The 18,610-nt window shown below is 46.7% G+C and overlaps 1 protein-coding gene across 4 annotated transcripts in view; it reads right to left on the bottom strand.

Moving 5' to 3' along the window:
• Window positions 1-18,610, bottom strand: part of GPR45 (G protein-coupled receptor 45) — a 119,779-nt gene that overhangs the window by 22,181 nt on the left and 78,988 nt on the right. For 2 of the 4 annotated variants that reach the window (XR_013961494.1, XM_080685700.1), the window contains exon 3: window positions 2,319-2,384. The exons of the other annotated variants lie outside the window; for them this stretch is intronic. The gene's annotated coding sequence lies outside the window, so the exon portion shown is untranslated. The remainder of the gene's footprint in view (window positions 1-2,318; window positions 2,385-18,610) is intronic. 4 annotated transcript variants of the gene reach the window in all.

Here is an 18,610-nt window from a genome sequence, read left to right as displayed (position 1 = left end):
CAATGAGCAGTAAGAAAAGGTGTTTCCTCTGCAGCTCACATGCAGAGGTGGGACTGCTAATGTGCTGTCTCCCAGCGGGGGAGGGCCCCCCTGTGTGTTGTGTCTCCGCTCCAGCCCGCCCCCAGCCCCAGTGGCCATGGGTGGCACCAGTCCCTTCCTGCCCATCTGCACGCACAGCCTCCTCCTGAGCCAATTGTGACTATTACGGCATCCCAGCTTCTTTGCATATTACCTCTTTATATATGTATGGAGGGAATTTTTTTGCATGTATCTTGGTAACAAAACACAACACAGCATCATCTGTGTATTTTACACACAGGGGTTGGCAAAAGTAGGTGCACAGTTGTGAGTACACAAAACAGAGTTTATTCTTGTATTTTTATTATTATTTAATCCTCACCCCAGGACATGCTCATTGATATTAAAGAAAGGGGAAGGGAGAGAGAGAGAGAGAGAGAGAGAGAGAGAGAGAGAGAGAGAGAGAGAGAGAGAGGAGAGAGGAGAGAGAGAGAGAGAGAGAGAGAGAGAGAGAGAGAGAGAGAGAGAGAAACATCGATCCTGTACTTGCCCCAACCAGGGATCCAACCTGCTACCTAGGTATGTGCACTGGCTGGGAATCAAACTCAAGACCTTGAGTTTTGGTGTATGGGATGATGCTCCAACCCACTGAGCCACACTGACCAGGACTATATTATGACTTATTATTTATTGTATTACAACTGTCAACTACTTTTGCCCACATCTGTATTGTTAATTTGCTATCTATTATGATGTTTTGACATATTAAAAAATCCTTCCTGGCCTGGCTGGCTTAGCTCAGCGGTTGAGCATCGACCTATAAAACAGAAGATCATAGCCCTAGCCGGTTTGGCTCAGTAGATAGAGCGTCGGCCTGCGGAGTCAAGGGTCCCAGGTTCAATTCCAGTCAAGGGCATGTACCTTGGTTGCGGGCACATACCCAGTGGGGAGTGTGCAGGAGGCAGCTGATCGATGTTTCTCTCTCATCGATGTTTCTAGCTCTCTATCCCTCTCCCTTCCTCCCTGTGGAAAATCAATAAAATATATTTAAAAAACAAAAAAAACAAAACAGAAGATCATGGGTTCAATTTCTAGTCGGGGAACATGCCTGGATTGTGGGCTCAATCCCCAGTAGGGGGCGTGCAGGAGGCAGCCAATCAATGATTCTCTCTCATCATTGATGTTTCTATCTTTCTCTCCCTCTCCCTTCCTCTCTGAAATCAATAAAAATATATTAAAAAAAAAAAACCTTCCTGGCCAGGGAGAGACTACCAATTCTTAGAGGCAGCAAAGGGCCCAGCCAGGAGCCGCCCCTCATGTGCAGACTAACAATCCCAAGCTAGACCCCCTCTCTCTGGCCTTATACCCCAGCCAGCAACATCCCTGTGCCTCGGCCATCCCAGGGCCAGGTTCCAGGAGACCGGAGACCAGCCCTCAAGCGCAGAGCCATTGGAATTATTCAAACTAGTAACCTTGTGATGTTCACCCTGCCCCGCCTGGTCCTTCCTGGGCAACCCAGGCCTCCGCCTTGCTCCTGTCTTCCTGACCACCCTGGTGTGTTCCCCAGGGGCCCTTCATGCGTGCCCCACCCCCTGTTCTAGGAGCTGTGAGAATAATAAACTTAGTTTTCCAGGAAAGCACAAATAGTGTGTGGGCTTCTTCCTTTCCTAACTCCTATGACGCACTTGGTTTCTGTGTCGCAAGAAAATGTGGATCGAAGTTATTCCTTGAATGCCAAATTTTTGCTTTTCCAATATGAAATGTGCACCCCACTGTGCTGTTTTTGTCTGTCTTCGTGTGCACACCAGTAACTTTCTAATTTGGTGCAGAATTAGGGTGCACACCAGTAACTTTCTAATTTGGTGCAGAATTAGAATCATCCTTTTAAACAGTGTAGTAGCAGTGAGTTCATTATTTAACTGTAAATTGCAGTGATGACAGCATAAACCACTGTGACTGACCCCACTCGCCCCCTCCACACATACACATGTAATGGCATGTACATGGCAACCACCAGCCGACAGCTCCGGCTGTAAGATGCATCCTAGTTTCAGAGACGTGAGAGCGTGAAAGAACATGTGTCTTAGTTCTGACCAAGATGCTCTGCTTGCCCAAACTGCAGCCAGGCTCCCAGCCTTCTCCTAGGTTACCCGTGCACTTCCTTGTCAACTCCAGTTGTAGCAAGAACCCTGCTAAGTCAGTTTAACCAGAACCCACCCTTGATGTCTGAGCACCCTCCATATTTGGCCAAGCCCCTCATTCTCCACCAGCACCCAAGTGGTATCTGATTGCCCACCTACCTTCAGCAAGAATTCTGTTAGTGACAAATGCAGGTGGAGGAGTAGTCAGGAGAGTCCGTCCTTCCTCTGTTAATGCATGCATTAAAAACAAAGGCCATTTGCAAGGGTTTTCTTTGGCAATCTCTGCTCATCTCCCTGCCTCTAATCGCCCCTTCTGGCCCCCCCCTCTCCGTTCAGCAGCGAGGGGCCTCCTGGCAAAATGCAAGCCAGATCAAGTCACTTTTGTGCTTCGGTTTCTCCACTGGCTTCAAGCTCACTCAGAAATGAGAGTGGAAGTCAAACTTGTTATTTAATCTAGAAAGACCAACATGGTTTGTCCCTCTATGTCACCGTCTCCCCCTTACTCCATCATCCCTCTCACTGTTCTCCATACTGATTTTCTAGTTGTGCCTCCAAAAAATGGGCCATGCTTCCGACTCAGGGCCTTTGCACCTGCCTTTTTCTCTGTCCAGAATATTCTTCCCATCTATCCTCTTGCCCCCTTTCCTTACTTCCTGAGAGTCTTTCTTCAAAAGTCACCTTCTCAGCGGGCCCTCCCCTATCCATCACATCTACCATATTAACAACCATCCTGCTGAGAGCGTCTACTCACCCCCTTTCTTACCACCAACATGCCAGAGAGCAGAGGACCTGTTGGCTTTGGTCACTATTTTAGTTACAGTACTTACAATGGTTTCTGGAACTTAGTACATGCTCAGTGAACAATTATTGAATAGATGAATTATTGACTCTCCCCCCACCCACCGCATTGTTAATCTATGTGTTCTAAGTATTCTGCAGGTAATATATTTATTTTTTCTAATAAGAAAAATTGTCAATTTAAGTCATTACTACCCTTTTATCTGTAGGTCTCAATTTTATACCATTTCTGTTTCAAACTCAAGATATATTGACATGATAGGCAGGAAGGGAAAACAGAGACTAAGCTGGAGGTAGGGGTGTTGAGGCAGGCAGAAACGACTCTCTCAGGCCATTTCCCAGGCAGCTGTCAAACCCCTTGCTAAATCAAGGGGCTGGAATTTAATGCTGCTCCTTATCAAGAAAGCCAACTTGCTAATTTAAACCCTGGGACAAAGTATTTCAATACCAGCACTTCCAACTTCTAATAATTTTCAACATACTTCCATTGTTCAGGTTTCTAACATACGGCACATGACTTACCAGCATGAGGAGCACATTTAGTTTAAAAGCATCCAACACTGAAACCATTTGAAGTACATGGCCCAGCCCTGGTGACGCAGCCCGGGAGCGTTTCCACGTGGGCCCCACATTCAGCCAGGGGAGGAGGCCACGCTCAGGTTTCCTGAGATGATGCCTAGCAGTCAGCTCAACACAGACCTGCTCTGTGTGAACCTCCTTGGCGTGATGTCATCCAAACGTCGGGAGGGCACAGAAGATGATGACTTGGTTCTGACTTGGAGACAGAGGTCATTCTAGAGCCTGGCTGTCTCAGGGCCTGTCTCTGCTTTTCTCATGTATCCTCCCTAAGAGATCTATTCTCATCCATGGCTCCAAACATCCCCAAGATACTGCCCAGCTCCGATTCCATAAACCCAATCTGGCCCACCTTTCTTGAGTTTCAAAGTCCACAGAACATCAATTATTTATTTATTTATTTACTTACTTACTTATTTAAACTAGAGGCCAGATGCACGAAATTCATGCACGGTGTGTGTGTGTGTGTGTGTGTGTGTGTGTGTGTGTCCCTCAGCCCAGCCTGCACCCTCTCGCAATCTGTGACTCCTCACTCCTAACCACCTGCGGGCTTGCTCCTAACTGCCCACCTGCTCGCTCCTTACCACTTGGCTTAACATTCCTTAGCGTTGCTGCGAAGGTGGGAGAGGCTCCTGCCACCACCACTGCACTCGCCAGCCATAAGCCCGGCTTCTGGCTGAGCGGCGCTCCTGCTGTGGAAGCGCACTGACCACCAAGGGGCAGCTCCTGAGTTGAGCGTCTGCCCCCTGGTGGTCAGTGTGCATCATAGAGACTGGTTGTTCTAGTCATTCCACCTTAATGGTCACTGGGCTTTTATAAATATAGAATGTTTTTATTGATTTTTAGGGAGAGAGAAAGGGAGAGGGGGAAGGGAGAGATAGAAACATCAACAAGAGAGAAACATCGATTGTCTGCCTCTTGCTTGCCCCCTACTGGGAATCGAGCCCTCAACTTGGCATGCGCCTTGACTGAGGATGGAACCAGTGACCTCTTGGTGCATGGATCGACACTCAACCACTGAGCCATGCCAGCTGAGCTATTAATTTATTTTTAAAATTTATATAAACTTTTTATTTAATTTTTTATTTATTGCTAATTTAAGCCTAGGGACAAAATATCTCAATAGCAGCCTCTCCAACTTCTGTATATCTATGCATTCACACACAAGGGGACTAAAACGGGGGAAATTCACTTGAGGAAATGGAATACTCTGATTCCAGACATCAACAGCACATTAATCAATACAGACATTGCCTATGGTTTCACTTTTAAAAATTGAAGACAGATAACTATCATCAACATATTACCTAGATAAGGAATGCTTTGACTTTTGACTCTATATCTAGAATGTTTAATATATTTATAATGAGAACATTTTTATTACGCTTATGTACATGGACTTAAGAGCAACTTAAAAATTAAAATCAGAATGAAACATTGAGTGAGTAGGAGACTGAGTAGCAGGGGTCCTCAAACTTTTTAAACAGGGGGCCAGTTCACTGTCCCTCAGACCGGTGGAGGGCCAGACTATAGTTTAAAAAAAAAACTATGAACAAATTCCTATGCGCACTGCAGGCCTGGGACAAGTCGGCTGCTAAGCAGGACAGGCAGCGGCACCTGGAGGGCCGGATAAATGTCCTCGGCGGGCCGCATGTGGCCCGTGGGCCATAGTTTGAGGACGCCTGGAGTAGAGACTACAGGATACGGCATTGAGAAGGGAAGGCACAATGAAGAGTTGGGTGGGGAAATGCCGAGGGAGATTATTTTAGTGAGGAAATCAGCATGTGACTACACTGATGGGGAAGAGCCAATAGCGAGGGAGGACCTGAGGACAGTGGTGAAAGGCATATACGAGAGGGGGGAGGATGACAGGATGAAGGGATAAAGATGATATGCAGAAGACAATCAACTCTTGAATGTCTCACACACAGCCACTCAGATTGGAACTCAGCACCTTCCCCCAGTGGGATCCTCCTCCATTGTTCTGTTTCTCAGCACCCAGCACCACAATCCTTTAGTTACCAAAGCACAATCCTGGCATCACCCTTGACTTCGCCCTCCTCACTCGACACTGCCAACCAATCACCTATTTTCTGTCTTAATAATCTCAAAAAGCAATTCGCTCTCTGTCCATACTGCCATTGCTATATTTGGGGTGCCCTTATCTTTCCATCAGGTCACAGCAGCCAGCCAGCCCTAGAGTGCCCTTCCTCACGCCCACCATGTCCACCTCTGCTGGAGCGTGAGTGTTGCTCCATGAACAAAACTGGACCAGGTCACTGTTGGCTTAAAGCCCACCAATGGCTTTGTACTGACCTTGGGGGGAAAGTTCCAGCTCCGTACAATGATTTACAATGGTGTGTGGAGACTCAGCAGAAGGTTGTGAAATCAACTTTGTGTCTTAACCAGCATTGGAAAAAATACAATAAGCTAGAAATAGAGTACTTTTGCATGTTGTTTGTGGCTGTTGTATCATACACCTATGTTTGTCCTGACTTATGACATAAGGTGTCTATCTTACTGTGTGTTGTAGTGAAGACAAGTTTGAAAAAACTATAGACAAGAACTTTTGTGATCTGGCCCTAGACCAATACTCCAGACCTCCCTGTACCTTCAACATTCTCTAGTAACATGGAATCTCAAACACTCAGCTCTCCACTCCTTCCGGCCCTTTGCACATGCTGTTCTCCTTCCTTGAAGCTCTGTGCTTGCCCTGCACACACTTCCCTGCATGGCTAGTTCTTACTCTTCGGATCTCAGCTTACACATCCCTCCCTCATGGAAGCCTTCCTTGACTCCTAGGCAGAGGTAGGTCACCTGCCACAGGTGTCCCACACATCCTGCCGTCCCCATCGTAGCACACACAACACCGCAGTGCAGCGTCTGCTTTCCTGCTCCTGTCTCTATTGTGGCAGGAATCACATCCATCTTTTCACCTCTGTATCCCCAGCATACAGCAGAGTGTCCAACATAGTGTAGGTATTTAATGACTACGTGCTGAATGAACAAACAAATGAGCCCATTCATTAAGGGTGATTTAAGGGCTGCTTGAGCTCCTCTGATGTGGGAGACCCTGTGGACATACAGAAACAAAGAAGGCAACATTATTGCCTTGAATTTAAAGATAACACATCCCTGATCCCTGCAGCAAGATCGCATCTCCCCCAACATGGCTCACAAGCAAGTTCACGAGAGAAGCATGCCTTCGAGGGAGGCTAGGCACTAAGGAAGCGTCTCTTGTGCCCCAAGTAAAAGTCAACAAAACCTCTTCCAGCTACCATGCTAGATTTCAGCAGGTGACTCCCAGCATGGAAATCTTCATTTTATTTATTTATTTATTTTTAATATATTTCTATTGATCTCAGAGTGGAAGGGTGAGGGAAAGAGAGATAGAAACTTCAACAATGAAAGAGAATGATTGATCAGCTGCCTCCTGCATACCCCACACTAGGGATTGAGTCTACAACCTGGGCATGTGCCCTGACTGGGAATTGAACTGTGACCTCCTGGTTCATAGGTCGAAGCTCAACCACTAAGCCACACCAGTTGGGCGAAATCTTACATTTTATATAAAATTTTTATATATCACATAAAATTCCATGTGTGGCTTAAGCAGGACTTTAATATTTTGGGGCAATGGTATAGTTCCTTAGGCATAAGCCAAGCTCCAAACACACCTACCCAAGAGGAGAAAGAATCCATATAAGTGTCAGTTATTTACACCACGGCAGCTCATCACTTCACATTAATGCCTCACTCCTTTCTGCAATATAAATGGCACTGGGCAGCGGGGAAGAGCATTCTAGCCCCTGAGACAAGGAGTCTGAGAGAGAGGAATGAGGAGCACGTGGACGAGGGCATGTGACAGTCTCCACTCCTGCTCAGTGTGGTGGAGACTGGGGCTTGGGGCCAGTGTCCCAGTCCCGAGCTTTGCCTGCCTGCGGCCTAGGTGCCCTGGTCAAGGCCCTCCGTCTTCCCAAATCACATCGCCTTTCTGTAGCGCTGAACAATGGGACCTGCGCCCGAGCATATTGGAAGGATGAAGACCAACAAAACTTTGAGGATGACTTGATGCAGGCTCTCCATACAGGTACACTAGGGTGGCAGGTTCCCTTCACGGGACAAGGTCTGCAAGTGGCCTCTCTCGGGAAGAGGTGGGTCCTCTAACCCCTGGGCAGGCAGGGACCAGGATCAGCCACTGTCACAAACCCCGTTCAGGGGAGGGTCAGAGCATCACAGCAGCATGAAGTGAGACTGCCCAGGATTCAGGAGACAAAGGGAACTTCTACAGCCAGGAAACCACCTGATGCACTTTTCATTCCTTTTTCCTTTATGTCTATTGTTAGCCTCTGTGTCCGGAAAGCATCCCCCCAGCAATAAAAAGTTCTCTTCAGGGACAGTGGGTGTGAGGAGTGAGGAAGGAAGTGAATGACTGCTTATTACTCCTTGTCAGCCTGAGGCCTTCGGCTCATCTGATGCCAGGCCCCAGGACATGGCGTGTTCCCTATCTCCTCGCCTGCTGGAAGCCCTGGAGGAAGCCAGAGGGGAGGCTGGCCAGCTGGACCCAGGGGGACCGGCCTCCCACCACCTTGTTGAAACAGTTCCAGCCGACACCCCTGAGAAAGCTCATATGAACCAACGAGGGAGCCCTGCGTCTCGCCCAGCGTTTAATGTAAAACAGCGCAGAACAGTCCCGGGGCTGTGAAAGGAGGGGCTTGCTTTCCTCAGAGAAAGTCTGGAGATCAGATTCTCAGTCTCTATAAGCCATTTGTGGAAGTAGGAAAATGAGGGGCTGGCTTGGCCTTTGAACTTAGGGGTGAGGATTGACGAAAGGTGCGCATATTTTATCAAGGTGAGTCAAATAAATGAAAAGGTCATCCTTCCAGTGCATCACAGTGGGCAATGGTGAATTTTATGTGTCAACTTGACTAGGCCACACTCTCAAAATATTAGCTAACCATCGTTTCTCATGTCTCTGTGGAGGTGTTTTTAGATGAGATGAATATTTAACTCAGTGGACGTTGAGTGAAGCAGATCTCCCTCCATCATGTAGGAGCCTCATCCAATCAGTTGAAGGCCTTAAGAGTAAAGGACTGAGCAAGAAACAATTTGCCTCTAGACTGCCTTCAGACTGGAGCTACAACATCAACTTTTCTCTGGGTCTTCAGCCTGCCACCATCTGATTTATCAGCACCCACTCTGTTGTGAGGCAATTTCTTAAAACCAACCTCTCTATCATCTATCTATCTATCTATCTATCTATCTATCTATCATCTATCTATCATCTATCTAATATCTATCATCTATCTATCTATCTACTATCTATCTATTATCTATCTTCTATCTATCTATCTACTATCTATCTATTATCTATCTATCTATCTATCTATCTATCTATCTATCATCTATCTATCTATCTATCTATCTATCTATCTATCCATCCCACTGGTTCTGTTTCTTTGGAGAACTCTGATTAACATGGGGGCAGGTGTGAGGACAGTCCCTTGACCCAGGTATGAAGAAGGTGGTTAAGGTGAGATAAGGTCTTATAATGGCAAATCTACCAGAGTATTTGCTGATGGGATTGGGGTGTGGAGTGAAGTTAGCCTAACATCTGGGTAGTGAGAGTCAAAAAAGATTTTTGTCCCTTCACTAGGCTAGGAGATGGCAAGCTGACTCTAAAAGATTCGAATCACACATCTCTGTGTTCACCCACTCATTCACGTGACAATCCTGACTACAAGGCACTCTCTAGACACTGGAGGTTCAGCAGTGAGCAACGCAGGGCCTGCCTTCCTAACTCAAAAAGAGACAATACACAGATAAACTAGGATAAGGGAAGTAAAGTAAAAGGACTGAGTTTGGTGGACGACTAGCGGGTCTTCTCTAGAGCAGATTGCCAGCACCTGAGATAAACACAAGGCCTGCCCAGTTTCATGCCGGAGGCCAACTAGTTCATGGGCAGTTGAGGCACAGCTCTGTCCAGGGGCCAGGCAGCCTCCTGTGAGGACACCGAGTGCCTACGGGCCCTTAAGAACTGTTACTGGAGGAAGTGCCTCTAAATTCCCAGAAGCTTAGCCCTCCTCAGGCTCTCCGTTCAGGGAAGAATGGGCAGTGTGAAGCCCCAGGTGGGGCCTCAGGGGCTCCACCTTGGCTCAGCACCCTCTTGAGGCACAGCTTCCTGAAGTCTTTGCCTGCTGAGTTAATCTGGACCAGAAGGCTGCCTCCTTTCTGAAATGCATTCACGTCTAGGAGGTAAGGAGCATCTCCATCAGGTATAGAAGAGCCCAGGTCCATGAAGGAGACAGAGAGGGGGGTGAGCCTAAATCTGGGGCCTGGCAGGGAGGGAACCAGGCTGGATTTCCACCTACAAAAACCAGGAGCCAAGCTGCGCTGGTCTCTCTGGTCTACGCAGGCTCCAGGAATCAGCAGAGGGAAGGGCCTGGGGCTGGCTTTGCAGCAGTGGGACTTCTGAGCTGAAAAAAAAAGTGTTCCATTCTAGGACTTCATGAAAACAAAGCCTCACACACTGAGCGGAAGTGATGGCCCTTCTCGGCCGTTAATGGTTCCTGATGGCGAGGTTTGGTCGGCATTGGTAACATTTGCAATCGGCGTTTCTTCTTCAGAGCCCTGGCATTTCACCCAGTGCCTGGAGCTGCAGTGGTGATGGGCACCCCTGCATTTCACACAAACAGACCCGGGGAGGGAACCAGCTTGAGGCAGGCTGAGCATTAGTCACAACTGCAAATGGAACTGACGCCTGTACCCTAGCAGGAGCGGAGCCTGCACATGAGCAACGAGATGGAGGTGTGAATATACAAGACTAACATTGCATCTTGTGGGCTAGGCCTTGTATGAGAGACGGGATCACGCCTTTTTATGTGTTTTATGTTCCTGCTACTGAGGTTAGTAGAGACATTTATATGTGAGTGAGCAAGGTATTTATTATATTAAAATGCATGACAGCAAGTTCTTAATTTTCCACATGAATGGCTGGAATCTTTGGTGAATAGCATTAATAAAATAGTGGTAATAATAATAACAACAACTACTAATACTACCTAAAAACCTAACCATAAGACCCCAAACCATAAAACTTCTAAAAAAAAAAAAAAAAGCATACGAGGAAACATTATGACATTAGATTTGGCGATGATTCCTTGGATATGACACCAACAGCATAGGCAATAAAAACAAAGACTGACGCCGAAACCGGTTTGGCTCAGTGGATAGAGCGTCAGCCTGCGGACTGAGGGGTCCCTGGTTCGATTCCGGTCAAGGGCATGTACCTTGGTTGCGGGCATATCCCCAGTGGGAGGTGTGCAGGAGGCAGCTGATCGATGTTTCTAGCTTTCTATCCCTCTCCTTTCCTCTCTGTAAAATACCAATAAAATATATTAAAAAAAAAAAAAAAAAGACTGACAACTAGAACAACATCAAACAAACCCTTTTTTACAGCAAAGGAAACAATCAACAGAGTGAAAAGGCAGCCTATGGATGGGAGAAAATATTAGCAGATCATATACTGGTATCTGTTGAGAGTTTAAAATGCAGAATATATAAAGAACTCCTACAACTCAACAACAGCAACAACAAAAACAACCAGATTGAAAAGTGGGCAAAATATTTGAATAGACATTTTTCCAAAGAAGAGACACAAATGGCCAACAAGCTTATGAAAACATGCTCAAAATCACTAATCATCAGGGAAATGCAAATCACAACCACAATGAGATATCCCCTCACCCACATTAGGATGGCTACAAAAAGCAGGAGCCTGGGTGTGGATGTGGGGAAACTGGAACACTGGGCACTGCTGGTGGGAATGTAAAATGGTGTAGTCACTGTGGAAGGCAGGATGGCCTTTCCTTAAAAAATTAAAGGTAGAACTGCCATATGCTGCAGCTGCTCCACGTCTAGGTGTACAGCCAAAGAATTGAAAGCACAATCTCAAAGAGATATTTCCCACCCCGTGCATCAGAGCAGTATCCACAATAGTCAAGGGTGGAAGCACCCCATGTTCATCCATAGGTGAACGTATAAACAAAATGTGTGATCTACATACAATGGAACATCATTCGGCCTTAAAAAAGGAATTCTTTTTAAAAGTGTATCTTTATTGTTGAAAGTATTAGAGATGTCCCCTCCCCCTCTACCGCACATCTGCACCCCCCCAGGTCTACCCCACTATTGTCTAGGATGTAAGGAAGCTGCCATGACATCATCACAAGATGGCCACCCCATGTCATCACAAGATGGCCACCACAAGATGGCTGCCCCACATCATCACAAGATGGCTGCCACAAGATGGCCACCACAAGATGGTCACCACAAGATGGCCGGCAGGGGAGGGCAGTTGTGGGTGATCAGGCCAGCAGGCAAGGGCAGTTGAGGAGGACCAGACCTGCAGAGGAGGGCAGTTGGGGGCAACCAGGCCTGCAGGGGAGGGCAGTTGGGTGTGACCAGGCCAGCAGGGGAGGGCAATTGGGGGAAAACAGGCCAGCAGGGAAGGGCAGTTGAAGGGGACCAGACCTGCAGAGGAGGGCAGTTGGGGGCAACCAGGCCAGCAGGGTTGGGCAGTTGGGGGTGACCAGGCTGGCAGAGGAGGGCAATTAGGGGCGACCAGGCTGGCAGGGGAGGATAATTAGGGGCACACCAGGCCTAAAGGGGAGGGCAGTTGGGGGCAATGAGGCCAGCAAGGGAGCAGTTAGGCATCAATCAGGCCAGCAGGGGATTGGTTAGGGGGTGATCAGGCAGGCAGGCAGGCAAGTGGTTAGGAGCCAGCAGTCCCAGATTGTGAGAGAGATGTCCAACTGCCAGTTTAAGCCCGATCCCAAAGGATCGGGCTTAAACTGGCAGTCGGACATCCCCCAAGGGGTCCCAGATTGGAGAGGGTGCAGGCTGGGCTGAGGGACACCCTCCCCCTTGTACAAATTTTGTGCCCCGGGCCTCTAGTCTATATATATAAAAAGCCTGTGACAATAACGCCATAACGACCAAACAACCGGTCACCAGGAGGTGCATTGATGGGTCTTGCTGGCGCGGCAGGTCTGGGGTCTGGGGTCCCGCCTCACGCAGCAGGTCTTGGGTCCCGCCTCTTGTGGCGGATGCTGGGGACCCAACCCCATGACAGTGCGGCAGTCGCTGGGGTCCTGCCCCTGTGGCAATGCAGCAGACTCTGGGGTCCCACCCATGGTGGGTCTGGGGTCTCGTGTGATTTTGCATGCTGGGCCTCTAGTATGCATATAAAGTTATTTGGTTAATCTCTTCCCACCCAACCCCCCTCTTCCCTCTGAGAATTGTCAGTGTGTTCCCTGCTTCCATGTCTCTGGATCTATTTTGGTCGTCAGTTTATTTTGTTCATTAGATTCCACATATGAGTGAGATCATGATGCTTGTCTTTCTCTGAATGGCTTATTTCACTTAGCATAATACTCTCCAGGTCCCTCCATGCTGTCCCAAAGGGTAAAGGATCCTTCTTTTTACTGCTGCATAGTATTCCATTGTGTAGATGTACCACAGTTTTTTTATCCACTCATCTATTGATGGGCACTTGGCTGTTTCCAAATCTTAGCTACTGTAAACAACACTGCTATGAACATAGGGGTGCATACATTTGCTCTGATTGGTGTTTCAGGATTCTTAGTATATATTCCAAGAAGTGAGATCACTAGATCAAATGGAGGTTCCATTTTTAGTTTTTTGAGGAAACTCCATACTGTTCTCCATAATGGCTGCACCAGTCTGCATTCCCACCAGCAGTGCACGAGGGTTACCTTTCTCCACATCCTGGCCAGCTCTTGTCATTTGTTGATTTGTTGATGGTGGCCATTCTGACAGGTGTGAGGTGATACATCATTGTGGTTTTTATTTGCATTTCTCTGATGATTAGTGATTTTAAGCATTTTTTTCATGTGTCTTTTGGCCATCTGTACTTCCACTTTGGAGAAGTGTCTATTTAGGTCCTTTGCTCATTTTTAATGGATTGTTTGTCTTCCTTTGTTAAGTTGTATGAGTTCTTTATGTATTTTGGAAATTAACCCCTCATCAGATTTATCATTAGCAAATATGTTCTCCTATGCAGTGGGCTCCCTTTTCGTTTTGTTGATGGTTTTTTGTTTTGTTCTGTTTTCTGCTGTGCAGAAGCTTTTTATTTTGATGTAGTCCCATTTGTTTATATTTTCCATTGTTTCCTTTGCCCTAGGAGATGAGTTGGCAAAAATATTGCTACAAGAGATGTCTGAGATTTTGCTGCCTATGGTTTCTTCTAGAATTTTTATGATTTCACGACTTACATTTAGGTCTTTTAACCATTTTGAGTTTATTCTTGTGTAAGTTGGTGGTCTAGTTTCATGTTTTTCATGTATCTGTCCAATTTTCCCAACACCATTTGTAGAAGAGACTGTCTTGACTCCATTGTATGTTCTTTCCTCCTATTAACTGAGCGTGATGGCTTGGGCTGATTTCTGGGTTCTCTGTTCTATTCCACTGATCTATATGCCTGTTTTTCCAGCACCAGGCTGTGTTTATTACAGTGGCTTTGTAGTATAACTTGAAATCTGGTATTGTGATTCCCACAACTTCTTTCTCAAAATTGTTGTGGCTATTTGAGGTCTTTTTTGGTTCCATATAAATCTCGGAAGTATTTGTTCTAGATCTGTGAAATATACCATTCATATTTTAATAGGGATTGCATTAATTCTATAGATTGCTTTGGGTAGTATGGACATTTTGATGATTTGATTCTACCAATCCATGAACATGGTATATTTGGTATATTCTTTGTTTGTATCTTCCTCTATTTCTTTTTTCAGTGTCCTATAGTTTTCCAAGTACAGATCTTTTACCTCCTTGGCTAAATTTATTCCAAGGTATCTTATTTTTTGTTGTTGCAATGGTAAATGGTATTATTTTTCTAGTTTCTCTTTCTGAGAATTCATTATTTGTGTATAAAAATGCCATCAATTTCTGGATATTAATTTTGTATCCTGCTATTCATATACTATAGCATAGATGAAACTAGAGGACATTATGTTAAGTGAAATAAGCCAATCACAATGAAACAAATACCACACAGATTTATTTATTTATTTATTTATTTATTTATTTATTATTGGTTTGAGAGATAGAGGAAGGGAGAGACAGAGAGAGAGTGAGAGTGAGAGAGACAGAGAGAGAAACATCAATGTGAGAAACATCTATAAGATGCTTCCCACATGCAGGGGATTGAACCTGCAGCCTGGGTATGTTCCCTGACCAGGAATCAAACCCGCTACCTTTTGGTGTACAGGGTGATGCTCCAACCAACCGAGCCACACTGGCCAGGGCCATATGATTTCAGTTATATGAAGAATCGAAAGCAATCAAACTCAAGAAACACAAAGTAGAATGGTGGTTGCCGGGGCTGGGGGAGGGGAAATATGAAGTTGTTCAATGGGTACAGATGAGCAGAGCTTCAGAGACCTGCTGCACTGAGGGTGAAGGCACATTTAAAATTAAAGTTTTAAAACAACTGCTTATTGAGCCCTAAGTGCCAGATACCGAATGAAGCTCCTTACATATGTTATTTCATGGAATCATTGCAAGCCATCCTGCTGAGGAGGCCTGCTAGTTAGCCCGTTTTGCAGAGGGTGTGGTTAACGCTGAGAGGGCAGTGCTGTGGCCCAGCCTGATGAGCAATGTGTCTAAGTGATGCAGCTAAGAAGTGGCTGAGCTGGGACGAGAGCTACCCCAAGCTCATTCCTGGAACCACCACATGATACTGTGGGGCATTAGAAGCTGGGCTGGGGTGACCTTCCCCCTACCCCCAGATGTGGGACTCAACCTCTGGCACAGTGGGGGGCGAGCTGGGGAAGGGAGCAGGCTACAAGGCTCCTTAGTTTGGAGCTAGGGATGAGTGACAGGTTTTGTTTCCAGAGGCAACGAATCTAAGGTTAGTTTCCCAGGGCACCATCGGAGCAGCACACAGTGGGTCACCCACGATGAAAAGGAAGGCTGCCTTCATGTGAGTGAGCTAAGTGATTGGTCCTGTGTTGGGGCCTTACCGATGTTATTTAATCCTCAGAAAAGAGTCAGGAGTCAGGGTTCTAATCGCTTCCAACAGATGAATAAACTGAGGCTCACAGCGAATCAGGAACTTGCTCAAGGAAGCACGGGACTACCGCCCCCAGTACTGGAAAGCTGCCGGCTCTCACTGTAAGCACCGGACGCAGCCTCCAGGGGGCACGCCGCCACACTCTCCTGGTCCTCTGGCCTCCCTCTCTCCTGGACTCCTTTTCCTCTCTTCTCAAATCCCCATCACTCGCTCCCCTCCCTGCGCCCAGCGTCTGGCTTCCTGCTAGGCTGCCCCCTCAACCCACCGCGAACTGCATCTGTGCAGACCTTCCCGCCCCCCCCCCCCCCCCCCCCGCCCCCGCTCCCGCTCCCGCTCCGGCCGTGGCTGACCTGTCCTTGGTCCTGATGCCAACCAACCCTTCCCCATCCTGCAAATCTCCTCTCTGTCTCCCCCATGGTCCATGGTCCGCCTTCCTTCCCTGCTGGACCATTCCCACCTCAGCAAAAGGGTTTTTCTTTTGTGGGTCACCCAGTGACCGCCACGGAGAGGCGTTTCTAGCATATTTCACATCCGAGCGGGTCGGTTTTTAACTGTTCCTCCTCTATACAACACGGTTTATTCAGTAATAACCATTGTTTTCTTGATTCACTGTCTAGTTTTAAAACTATTAACAGTTAAACAAGAATAAATTTCCATGGCAAAGCTATTCAAATTCAGTATATTTCATGACTAAAATTTTCACTTATCAAACCAAAATATTGCACCTTGCAGCTTGTACTCTGCTGTTTAAATTTTAAACACAAATAAAAACTTCAGTCAGTCACACAAAAATGACAGAACTGAAGTAACTCAAGTTCTGTTTTTAAAAGTATACATTTCTAAGTCCATGAAGATCTGTTTGACAACCTCTCTGCCATTCTCTGAGCTCAGGGACAACTTCCTAGAGCCATGGCAAAAGTCACTCATTAAAAGCAACAAAGACGTCCCAGACACAGGCACTGTACCCACTTGCTTGGCTGGAGACCTCTGACGAGGTTTAGGCCAAGGAGGCACATTTATGGCATGAATTTTCCCACTCTTCCCTTTAGAGATCTTGGCAGACATTATCATTCAGTCACAGCCCGAAAGTCTCCATGACTCACCAGCTACTGTTAATTAACGGAGTTGGCATGTGAAATGACATTTATTTTGCCATCTTTAGTTTTAAAATGTTCAAGCCCTAACTGGGTAGCTCAGTTGGCTAGAGTGTCATCCTAATACACCAAGGTTGCAGGTTTGATCCCCGATCAGGCCACATACAACAATCAACCAATGAATGGGTAAACAAGTGGAACAACAAATCAACATTTCTCTTTCTTTCTTCCTCTCTCTCTCTCTCTCTCTCCCTCTCTCTCTCTCTCTCTCTTTCTCTCTCTTAAATCAATCAATAAATAGCTCGACCAGCACGACTCAGTGGTTGAGCATCGACCTATGAACCAGGAGGCCATGGTTTGATTTCTGGGTCTCAGGCTCAGTCCCCAATAGGGGGCGTGCAGAAAGCAGCCAATCAATGAGTCTCTCTCATCAGTGATGTTTCTATCTCTCTCTCCCTCCCCTTTCCTCTCTGAAATCAATAAGAATATAATAAAAATAAAAGCAATCAATCAATTAAATAAAACATTCAATGTATACATTTTAAAAAATATGTATTTTTATTCAAACTAACCAACCTTGCAATGCTCACCCTGCCCCACCTGGTCCTTCCTGGACAGCCCAGACCTCCCCCTTGCTCCTGTCTTCCTGACCACCCTGGTGTGTCCCCCATGGGGCCCTCATGCGTGCCCCGCCCCCTGTCCCTGGAAGTTGTGAAAACAATAAACTTTGTTTTCCTAAGCCTCTCCTCTGTCTCCTCTGGAGGCCACACCTGACTGACCATCTCATCAAAGAACACAAAACACTGTGGATAATAGTCATTATCCACAAACTTATCATTTACTTAAGGCCATTTTAAATTATGAAACCATCATAATATACGTAAAGTAAAATATATATGACTCTCGCCCAGGGCATGAAATTCGTGCATGGGTAGGGTCCCTAGGCCTGGCCAGGGGCAATTAGGGTGGAGGGGCACCCACTGGCACCTGCCTTGGCTGGCCTGGCGCCACCCGCTCGCCGGCTCCGCCCCCACCAATGCTGCAGGTTGGGGCCTGCGGGCTGGGGCAGCTCCTGCATTAAGCGACTGCCCCCTGGTGGTCAGTGCGCATCATAGTGACCAGTCGTTCTGCCAGTTGTTCTGCTGTTCAGTCTATTTGCATATTAGGGTTTTATTATATAGGATGGGCTCAGTTAGTTGAGGGCAGAGCAGAATTTGAGCGTAGGTGGAATTACTCAAACTAGCCAACCTTGTGATGTTCACCCTCCCTGGCTGGTCCTCCCTGGGCAGCTCCAGCCTTCCCCTTGCTCCTGTCAGTAATGGCTCTGCACTCGAGGGCTGGTCTCCGGTCGCCTGGAACCTGGCCCTGGGATGGCCAAGGCACAGGGATTTTGCCAGCTGGGGTGTAAGGCCAGAGATAGGGGGTCTGGCTTGGGACTGTTAGTCTGCATGTAAGGAGCAGCTCCTGGCTAGGCCCTTTGCTGCCTCTAAGAATTGGCAGTCTCTCCCTGGCCAGGAAGGTCTCTAAAGATGAAAAAACATCATAATATACATAAAGTAGAATATATATGATATGCTCATAAATAGAGCTTCTAGTTTACATGTTCTTTGAAGCTTTCATTGCTTCCCTTTAAAAAAAATATTTATTTACTTATTTGTTTATTTATTTTTATCCCCCCTCCCCCATCCCACCACTGTCTTCCTCTCTGGCAGCCATCAGCTTATTCTCTATATCTATGGGTCTGTTTCTGTTTGTTCGTTTTTTTCTTTCTTTTAGATTCCACATGGAGGTGAAATAATACAGCATTTGTCTCTGATTTATTTCACTAGCATAATATTGTCTATGTTCATCCATGCTGTTGCAAAGATTTCCTTCATTTTTATGGCCGA

This window comes from Plecotus auritus, assembly GCF_963455305.1.
Source record: "Plecotus auritus genome assembly, chromosome: 8".
NCBI classification, from domain to species: Eukaryota; Metazoa; Chordata; class Mammalia; order Chiroptera; family Vespertilionidae; genus Plecotus; species Plecotus auritus.
Note: the sequence above shows the minus strand (reverse complement) of the source record. Positions and strands in the feature narration are given on the sequence as shown.